At 41.1% G+C, this 9,793-nt stretch overlaps 1 long non-coding RNA gene across 1 annotated transcript; it reads right to left on the bottom strand.

Annotated features, from left to right (window-relative positions):
* Positions 1–592: 592 nt before the first annotated feature.
* Positions 593–8,253, bottom strand: LOC132884321 (uncharacterized). The gene is made up of 4 exons (XR_009654443.1): positions 8,216–8,253; positions 2,635–2,675; positions 1,504–2,426; positions 593–1,040 (listed from the first exon to the last, which is right to left on the bottom strand). It is a non-coding gene; the product is annotated as an uncharacterized LOC132884321 (long non-coding RNA).
* Positions 8,254–9,793: the final 1,540 nt, after the last annotated feature.

Below are 9,793 nucleotides of genomic sequence, written 5' to 3'. Positions count from 1 at the left end.
TAACACAGTGCACACTAGCGACCCCTAATGGCAAACAAAAGCAGAGGCATGTTTTTGTTACTGTTCCCAAAATATATACGACTTATTTCTGTACAAGATGTGTAGTGTTAATTATTAACTGATATTTTAACATATGTAAAAACAATATAGATAGATAAGGGATAAAATTAGCTCATGTTTTAAGTTGTTCAAATTCTGTAAAGCTGCTTTGCGACAATGTTTATTGTTAAAAGCGCTATACAAATAAACTTGACTTGACTATATTTTGTGTGACTAATGAAAACATGCTTATGTGACAGTAGGACACAACACTGAGCTCAGGACCAAATGAAGAACACTGGTGTTCTGAGGGAATAACAACTTTTTTTTTTTTTTAAAGCTGACTCACTTGCTAACCCAACCACAATGCCTCCACAGATGGATCTAACTGTTGCTCAGTAAATTCTAGTTAATTATGATTTGCTTTCCTGAGCACCTTACGATGCTGTTTTGACCATTCCTGCCTTCAGCTTTCAATTAAAATGTTAATTCAGAGGCTGAACAGATTGCTTTATTTACACAGCATTTTTTTTTTTATTTTGTGACCCAAAAAACCAAACAAACAAAAACAGCAACTCAGAACCCACAACACAGCAGTGACAAAAGAAAACGTAAAACAACCAAAAGAAATTTACACTAATCACTTTTCTTAGTCAGTCTGTTAACCTTGGTTTTAATTGCAGATACACATGTGCAAGGGGCACAAAAATTCATTCTGACAGCTTCTGAGCACCTTGACATCAATTCTACAAGTCTCTGGGACTGTACTAGACTGATGAACACCAAACGTCTTTTCTTCCCAAATATATTCCCTCAATTGGTATTCTGATGATAAATGGTAGAGAATATTGTTTAACATGTCGCTCCAAAGTCTCACATAGGTATTCAACCGTGTTGTAATCTGGTGACTGAAAGACACAGCATATCGTTGAAATAAAACCCATTCAGTGAGCACCTGTGCCTTGTAGATGGGGGCTGGCTCATCCTGGAAGAGACCACTCCTATAAGGATAGAAAATGTTTCAGTCAGATGGAATTTTTGGTGATTTGCAGCGACACTTCACTCTCAGGGGACAAGTGGAGCAAAACGCCATACACAGGAGTTTGGTAAAGGGGAGCATATGGTCAGCAACAAAACTTGGGTAGTCTGTGCCATTTAAAATAAAGTTAAATTTGGTATTACTGGGTCTAATATATACCAAGAAAACATTCTCCACACCATTACACCACCACCAGGCTAAACCATTAATACAAAGTAGAAAGAATCCATAGTTTGATGTAATGTAGGGAAAATTCTGACAACTACAAGCATATTGAGAAGTTTCAAGCAAGACCATAGTTTCCCCTTTTTCAACTACATTTACAGCATTTTTGGACTCAAGGCACAAATAGTGGCAGCTTGGCAGTGCTGGGGTTTGAGCATATACATTATAGCACAGTGAAATTCTTTGGTCACATAACCCACCTTGTTAGATCAGCACACAGGGTCAACCATGATATGTCACCCCTGGAGCAGAGAGGGTAAAGGACCTTGGTGTTGGGGCTTGGACCTCCAATCTTCTCAACAGTAACCCAGAGCATTAACCATTGAGCCATCAGTCTTCTCAGTTTTGCTTAGTCTTAACTCCTGAGCAACTAATTCTATCCAACTGTGATGACCCTGCGTCTACTGAGGCAGTGGGGCCTTTGAGACACCGCTCATCAGTCTTAACCACTGACCTACCAATACTATCAGACTGTAGCGAGTCTGCATCCACTGAGGCCTGCGTTTCCTGTACTTGCCTTACAGGAATAGGTGGTGTTCTTTTGCTGTAGCCCATCCACTTCAGGGTTCGACGGGTTGTGCTTTCAGAGATGCCTTTCTGTACACTACTGTTATAACGCATGGTTATTTCAGTTACTGTGGCTGTCCTGTCAGCTTGCACCAGCTTAGCCAATCGCCTCTGACCTCTCCGATTAACGAGGCGTTTCCGCCCACAGAAATGCCGCTCGCTGGATATTTTTTCTCTTTCACGCCATTCCGTGTAAACTCTGGAGACTGTTGTGCGTGAAAATCCCAGGAGTTTAGCAGTTTCAGAGACACTCAAACCAGCCCGTCTAGCACCAACAACCAAGCCACGGTCGAAAGCACTTAGATCAGATTTCTTCCCCATCCTGGCTTTTAAATTCCCTTTCAAAATTTAGAGTCCAGAAACAGAGTATGTATTAAATACTAACCCTATGCTTGTCTATGGATCTATGAGAAAATCACCAACTTGTCAGTGGTTTACAGATAATTAGACTGCACTCAGAGCATTTTCTTTCTTTTTCCTTTTTTTCCTGACTTTCATCCATGTTCTTCTGCTTCATCTCAGACTGTTTTCCTTTTGGATAACCAATGATATAGAGCTGAAAAAAGAAAGCAAAACATACATTAAGATATATGATGCAAAATTCTGTTAATTATGAATACATTTGTTTAAGAATGGAATTTGGCTGACATATCAAAACACTAACACTATGTATAAAACATTTAAAAACAATATTAGCTAGTACTGATGAGATTATCTGGGGTATACAGCCGTGTAAAAAAAAAAAAAAGGCTACATAATCTAACCTCACAAGGACGATGTTGGAGGTGCAGAGTCAACTGCAGGTCTGGAAAGTAAAGAAGGACAAATATTAAATGAACGTTACCCTAAAAAAGAGTCAGCATGGGGAGTGAGCCTGAAACACTAACTAAATCGCTGACCCTTGTGTACATATTGCCTGCTTTCAGCTCACTTGGAAAAATTGTACACGTTTATTAAAAACAAAAATTAGTCAGTCAGTCAAACAATCTGGATTTCACTCTCTAAAGACTGGAAACAACAGGCTTGAGCCAATTTATACAAACTAAAATAATAGACATCACTAAAAATACTACTTTAATAACAAATAGTATCATTTCACATGTTAAAGTCTTATCTTTACAAGTATCTAAGAAACGTATAAGCGTTTTGTATAAGGCCTTACATTACAACCTTCCTTCTACCTCGAACATTACTAAACAAGACTGGGAGAAAGATCTAGGCATCATTATTGATGACTTAGTTTGGCAGAAGGTGTGGACTAATGCTGAGAATTTCCATCTGCAATCGCACCAAATCCACTCAATTCAGAATTCTGCATTGCACTCATATACAGGGTTTCTGCAGGCTTGAACAAGTTCAATTTAAGACTTTTTAAGACCATAACAGGTTAAATTTAAGACTTATGCTGCACAAAAAAAAATAAAGAAAATTGGGAGAGCCTGAATTACTTTCGAAATAACAAAATTTATCATCATTCACCAATGAACTCATTACATCCCTAGGGTGCGCGCTCGCATTAATGAGGAACTAAGTTGCAGTGGAGCCAAAGACATCCCGCAAATCACTTGAGGATGAGGCATTCGATTCCGTACGGTTTGCGTGTTGTAACGTTACAGTTCGCACGGAGTTAGCTGATACACCGTCTCGAGATGTGCTTGGACCTGACAACGGTGAACAAAATTGAGTGATGGCATGCGATTGTTGCAGACTTTTATGGGCAGCCTGGTGCTTCTCCGCTTTCGCGTGCGATTCCGGTGCCTTTACACCCAGGGTGCTGAGTTTGAGTGTTCTTTTGCACAATGTGCAGTACGCCTCAAACGGATTGTTTGGTACACGTTTTAACCAGTCTATGAAATCATTGCGTTCAAGCCAGCAGTCTTTATACTTGCATTTGCCCATTTTGCTACAAACCATGAGAATAGGGCTGTGCGATATGGGAAAAAATGAATATCCCGATACATTTTCTCCATTTCACGATATATATCTCGATATATTTAAATCTCCTCTAAAGGACCCCATGAAATCTAACTTTTACTCTTTACTGTTTTCACTACAATCCCTGCAGATTAAATAACATTCTTGGTTAACTTTACAGGTGGTTTTCAACAACACATTTAAAATTTTCATGTTGGTGATTAATCACAATTGAATTGAAATAAGACTATTTTTATTCAACAAAGATGTGGCACAAACTGCAAAAACAACCTTGAAAATTGCAACAAAGGGGCAATACAATACAGAGCTGCTCAGAGCTCAGATCAATAAAGTGCAAGCTCAACACTGAGAAAGACATTTAGCTTAAATAAGAAAAGTGCTCATTCATTAAATTATTTTTAAAAAATAGATCTCCAAGCTATTAACCTGACTACTGAGAACCACTGGAACATTCACAATAGAGAGAGAGATTGAGGGAGATCTGCAAAACATAATTTTTCTCTTTGCACACTTTTGAACTGAATCTTTTCTGGCTCTGCCTCTCAGATGTGTATAATTCCAGTATTGCCTTCTCTGTAAAATGTCTGCGACCAGGCAACTCATGTTTGGGATCATGTGTTTAGTAATTTTTGGAAGCCTGGTTTTTCCACTATACTAACTGGGATCATGTCTTCGGCAATGAAGTTAGTGATTGCATCCGTTATAGCTCTCCATCTCTGACTCGTTTTCTCATATGGGGTGGCTTTGGAGAACGAGGCCGCTATGGTCATTTGTTTAGCTCGTGGGCAAGTAGTTCGGAGTTTAAGAGATTCTCCATACTGTACCAGGTGAGTTTTCAGGCGATGGAACATTTGTCGCGCTGCTGCCTTTCGTGATGACAGGGTTTTTTTTTACACACTTTACAAACTGGCATTTGCTGTTCCACGTCCTCCTCGCGATATCCAAAAAAATGCCAGCTTACTGACCCCTTACTAGTTCTTTTAGGAAGCAATTCGTCCGCTTCCATTTTTAATTTGTCGCTGAAATTGACAGAGCTTACACGGTAGCCTATGCAACACCAGCAATTGCACGAACTGAGTCAGCGCTGTAAACCGGAACCAGAAAATCTTCCCGCCGGCAGTGTTGCCAGATACTGCTGACGTTTTCCATCCCAAAATATGTTCAAAACCCGCCAAAACGCACTTAAAACCGCCCAATCTGGCAACACAACCGAAACTAGAAAATCTTCCCAGAAGTTCCTTTCAGCACCGAGATGCCAACCAATCCCGGGTGACATCTAGGTGCTGAAAGGAACTTCCGGGAAGATTTTCTACGTGCAGAATAATTCTGCACGTAACCTAGGTCTTAAATTACCCAAATGAGATTTTAAACCAACAGTAAAAAATATCTCTGTATTTTAGACTTTTTTAGGCCTAAAATTGAAAATGTGTAATTTTAGACTTTTTTTGACTCCGCGGACACCCTGCATATAACACCTGTTTTGAAAAATAAAATGAATTCTAATGCATATTTGCTCTACTGGAAGTGTAACTCCAAGACTGATCATTATTTTCACTGTCTCTGGTCATGTGTTAAGTCACAAAGCTACTGGTCTGATATTGTTAAAGAACTGTCGGTCATATTTGGTGTCCCAATTCAGCTTAATCCCATGTGTCTCCTGCTTGGCTTCCCAGATGCTCACATTGTAAACACAAAAGACTATTTAACCTGTTAACTTTTGCTGCCTGGAAGAACATCCTGCTCTTTTGGACTAAGGATGGCATAATATTATGGAGTGCATACATCTTCTGTTTGCTCCACTCCACAGTGGACTCCTTTCACAAGGTCTGGGACCCTTACTTAAAATATATTGGATCTACTTTATTATCTTTATTACAAGGATTTCCAAGAACATCTTAGACTGAACTTGTGCCCTCTAAACTGGACTCGAGTTTGCTGACAGGTTTCTAACCTTGTTACTCATGGATGTAAATATGTTGCAGGATTTTTCTATTTTGGAGGCAGGAGTAGGTTATGAGGGGAGGCACGGTGGTGTAGTGGTTAGCGCTGTCGCCTCACAGCAAGAAGGTCCGGGTTCGAGCCCCATGGCCGGCGAGGGCCTTTCTGTGTGGAGTTTGCATGTTCTCCCCGTGTCCGCGTGGGTTTCCTCCGAGTGCTCCGGTTTCCCCCACACAGTCCAAAGACATGCAGGTTAGGTTAACTGGTGACTCTAAATTGACCGTAGTTGTGAATGCGAGTGTGAATGGTTGTGTCTATGTGTCAGCCAGTGGCGGCTGCTGGTTTTTAAAACAGGGGAAGCCCATTTTACGCATTCATCGTAAAACCTGTAGGCCGGATATCAAAGCATAGAAAGGTGTGCCCCATTAGCATAGTGAACTAGACAACCCTACCTAGTGGCAGAAAGTATTTTTGCTTGTACATTTCATGTTATAGTCTGGCTTGCCAAGCTAGTGCCTCATATCTTTAATCAAAAATATCAAACATCCAAAAATCACTGGCTATTCAACGAAGAGCCTTGAACATCATACCCTGATATGCAACACAGAGTCTTTAACACAACACCCAGCTGTGCAACACATCCTTGAACATCATCTGCAACACAGTCTGGAAATTCATAACCAGGTAGGCTATGCAACACACAGAACCTTGAATATTATACCCAGGTATAACCTATAACACAGAGCCCACCATTCTCTTAACATTACTGAACAATATACACACTTCAGATTCATGAACATGAACACTATTTATACACATTCTGCCCTCCGCTCCTTTTCCAGAAAATGGTCTGTGACCCTGTCATACCAGCTGGTTGTGCTTTCCAGAGACTTCACCAATTTCTGTTAGCAGCTAGCACTGCAGATCCCAATAAGGCTCAAGCTAGCCTACAACCAGATTGAACTACAAATGAAATAAACGAGTGAATTCACAAATGATCAAACTGATAGAATGGATGAAAGTTAACGGAGCACAATGAGTAATATTTACATTTATTTACAGAGTAATGTACAGAGACATCAATGAGAAGAACCGTTTATATGAAAAGAAATTCGGACAGCACTTTAGCACACAACTACATTTTCTCAACATCCGCTAGGGACTGACTGATCATACTTCCGTGTTCCTCGCCGAAGTACCGCCCTCCTCATGTCTTTCAAACACTACCTCCAATAATCCTTCATCAGCCCGGATTCTTGTCCCTCCCACTGTCTCGTTTAGTCCCAGAGAAGCCCGGCTTCCCTGGAAGTGACGATTTTGTTGATTTTAACCAATAACAACTAGCCGAAATTGGCTGTTCAGAGCCGTCTCGTAGACTGCAACGGATACCCGGCTGCCAGTCAGTGTTGCCAGATACTGCTGACGTTTTCCATCCCAAAATATGTTCAAAACCCACCAAAATGCACTTAAAACCGCCCAATCTGGCAACACTGCTGCCAGTCCATAGAGCCCATTGAAATAAGAAAGGTTACAGCCTGGCAGCAAAGGTGATTCTCATAGCAAACTGCAAGTTCGTCAGACATCACTCAAATAAGTTACAGGATAGTTATGAACATAAATACAATCTTGGGCATATATTATGCAAGTTATTGTTTTAATGAGAATTCAACGTCGTAGACGCCGCAGTTTGGGGAGAGAATTTTAGGGGAAGCTCGGCTTCCCTTGTTGTCTCTGAGAAATCGCCCCTGGTGTCAGCCCTGTGATGACCTGGCGACTTGTCCAGGGTGTACCACGCCTTTCGCCCGTAGTCCGCTGGGATAGGCTCCAGCTTGCCTGCGACCCTGTAGAACAGGATAAAGCAGCTAGAGATAATGAGATGAGATGTTTCCTGGAACTCATTTTCCCACCTAGTCTTTTTATCTGCCATGTGATGTCTGAGCTGTTCGTGTTTTGTGTTGTTCGGGGGGGGGGAATCAATAACAATATAATTTAAGATATTCTTTAAATAAATAAGTGAATAAAAAAAAATTACATACTTCAGATTGGCTACTTAAAACACTCAAACGTTAAAACACAGAAGCATTATTTTCCAGAGTCAATGATTTAAAAAAAATTTTTAACAAACAAATACATACAAACGGACGGACAGTTGGATATTAACCCTTTCAGACACAAGGGAAAAAAATACTATGGAACTTCATGTGTACAATTGTACACGTCTGAAGGGGTTAATGGTGATTATCTGCGCTACATCGTTTTGACCAGCAGAGGCCACTAGCGGACACGTTGAAATGTTTCGACTAATGAAGTCTTTTCCAAACAGTTGGGAGGAAAACTTCATTTTTTCCATCATTATGCATAGCATAGAATTTACTGCATCATGTTTTAGACTACTTTAAAATCATAAACGTTTGGAAATTAAAAAGTAAACCGCGCGCATTACTATTAATCTTAAACTAACCAAACACTCACCTCAGCCGAATCAGCTTCGGCAGCTGCGACTTCTTCCTGTTCTTTTTTTTATGGCGGTTGGCAAACAGATTAGTGCACTATCGCCCCCTACTGGTATGTAAGAAAGACCATACCAAGGGAAGTGACTCAACAATTTCAAACAGCCTAATTATACGAAAAGCAGTGTCTTCATAAAATGCGTCATATTCTAACCTACATTTTTCTTGTCAAGTTTTTAAAGCTTTAATCTCTTTTCTTTCTGTTTTGTATCGACGGCTGAAACATAAGAAGGGACTGATATTTCATCTGTGCTGTATGTCGAGCATGTATAGCATATTTGACAATAAAGTTGACTTGACTTGAAACTCCATGTAAAATAATAAAAAAAAATACTAGTAATTTTTTAAAAGGCTGGGAACCACCTGCTTAGAGTTTGGACCCAAACATATATCTCTTTTCATTATTTAAATATCTATGACATTTTATAGAGTTTCATATCAATAAATTACTGAAAGAAGGAGAATTGAGAGAGAAAGAAGAAAAGGAAGCTGCAATTACAACCACTACCTGCTGTGACATTCACAAGAAACAGGGTGATTGGAGCATCTTGAGTTTAGGTCTATCTCATCTCTCTCATCTCATTATCTCTAGCCGCTTTATCCTGTTCTACAGTGTCACAGGCAAGCTGGAGTCTATCCCAGCTGACTACGGGCGAAAGGCGGGGTACACCCTGGACAAGTCGCCAGGTCATCACAGGGCTAACACATAGACACAGACAACCATTCACACCTACGGTCAATTTAGAGTCACCAGTTAACCTAACCTGCATATCTTTGGACTGTGGGGGAAACCGGAGCACCCGGAGGAAACCCACGCGGACACGGGGAGAACATGCAAACTCCACACAGAAAGGCCCTCACCGGCCACGGGGCTCGAACCCGGACCTTCTTGCTGTGAGGCGACAGCGCTAACCACTACACCACCGTGCCGCCCTCGTTTAGGTCTATATAGATGGCTAAGTGTGACAGCTAAACATCTCATCTCATCTCATTATCTCTAGCCGCTTTATCCTGTTCTACAGGGTCGCAGGCAAGCTGGAGCCTATCCCAGTGGACTACGGGCGAAAGGCGGGGTACACCCTGGACAAGTCGCCAGGTCATCACAGGGCTGACACATAGACACAGACAACCATTCACACTCACATTCACACCTACGGTCAATTTAGAGTCACCAGTTAACCTAACCTGCATGTCTTTGGACTGTGGGGGAAACCGGAGCACCCGGAGGAAACCCACGCGGACAACATGCAAACTCTGCACAGAAAGGCCCTCACCGGCCATGGGGCTCGAACCCGGACCTTCTTGCTGTAAGGCAACAGCGCTAACCACTACACCACCGTGCCGCCCCACAGCTAAACATATTAGAATTATTGTTATGCATTAGCCATTTGTATCTGCATTGAGTTATGATTTTGTAAGGGAAAATAGTACATTCAGGTCCATAAATATTTGAACACTGGACGTTGTTATGCTAGCTGTCTAACATTGGGTCCATGTCAATTCTTTTGAAGGAGACCCCAATTAACGGTAAGAGGTACAA

This window comes from Neoarius graeffei, chromosome 4, assembly GCF_027579695.1.
Source record: "Neoarius graeffei isolate fNeoGra1 chromosome 4, fNeoGra1.pri, whole genome shotgun sequence".
Classification (NCBI taxonomy): domain Eukaryota; kingdom Metazoa; phylum Chordata; class Actinopteri; order Siluriformes; family Ariidae; genus Neoarius; species Neoarius graeffei.
This window is presented reverse-complemented; position numbering and strand designations above follow the sequence as displayed.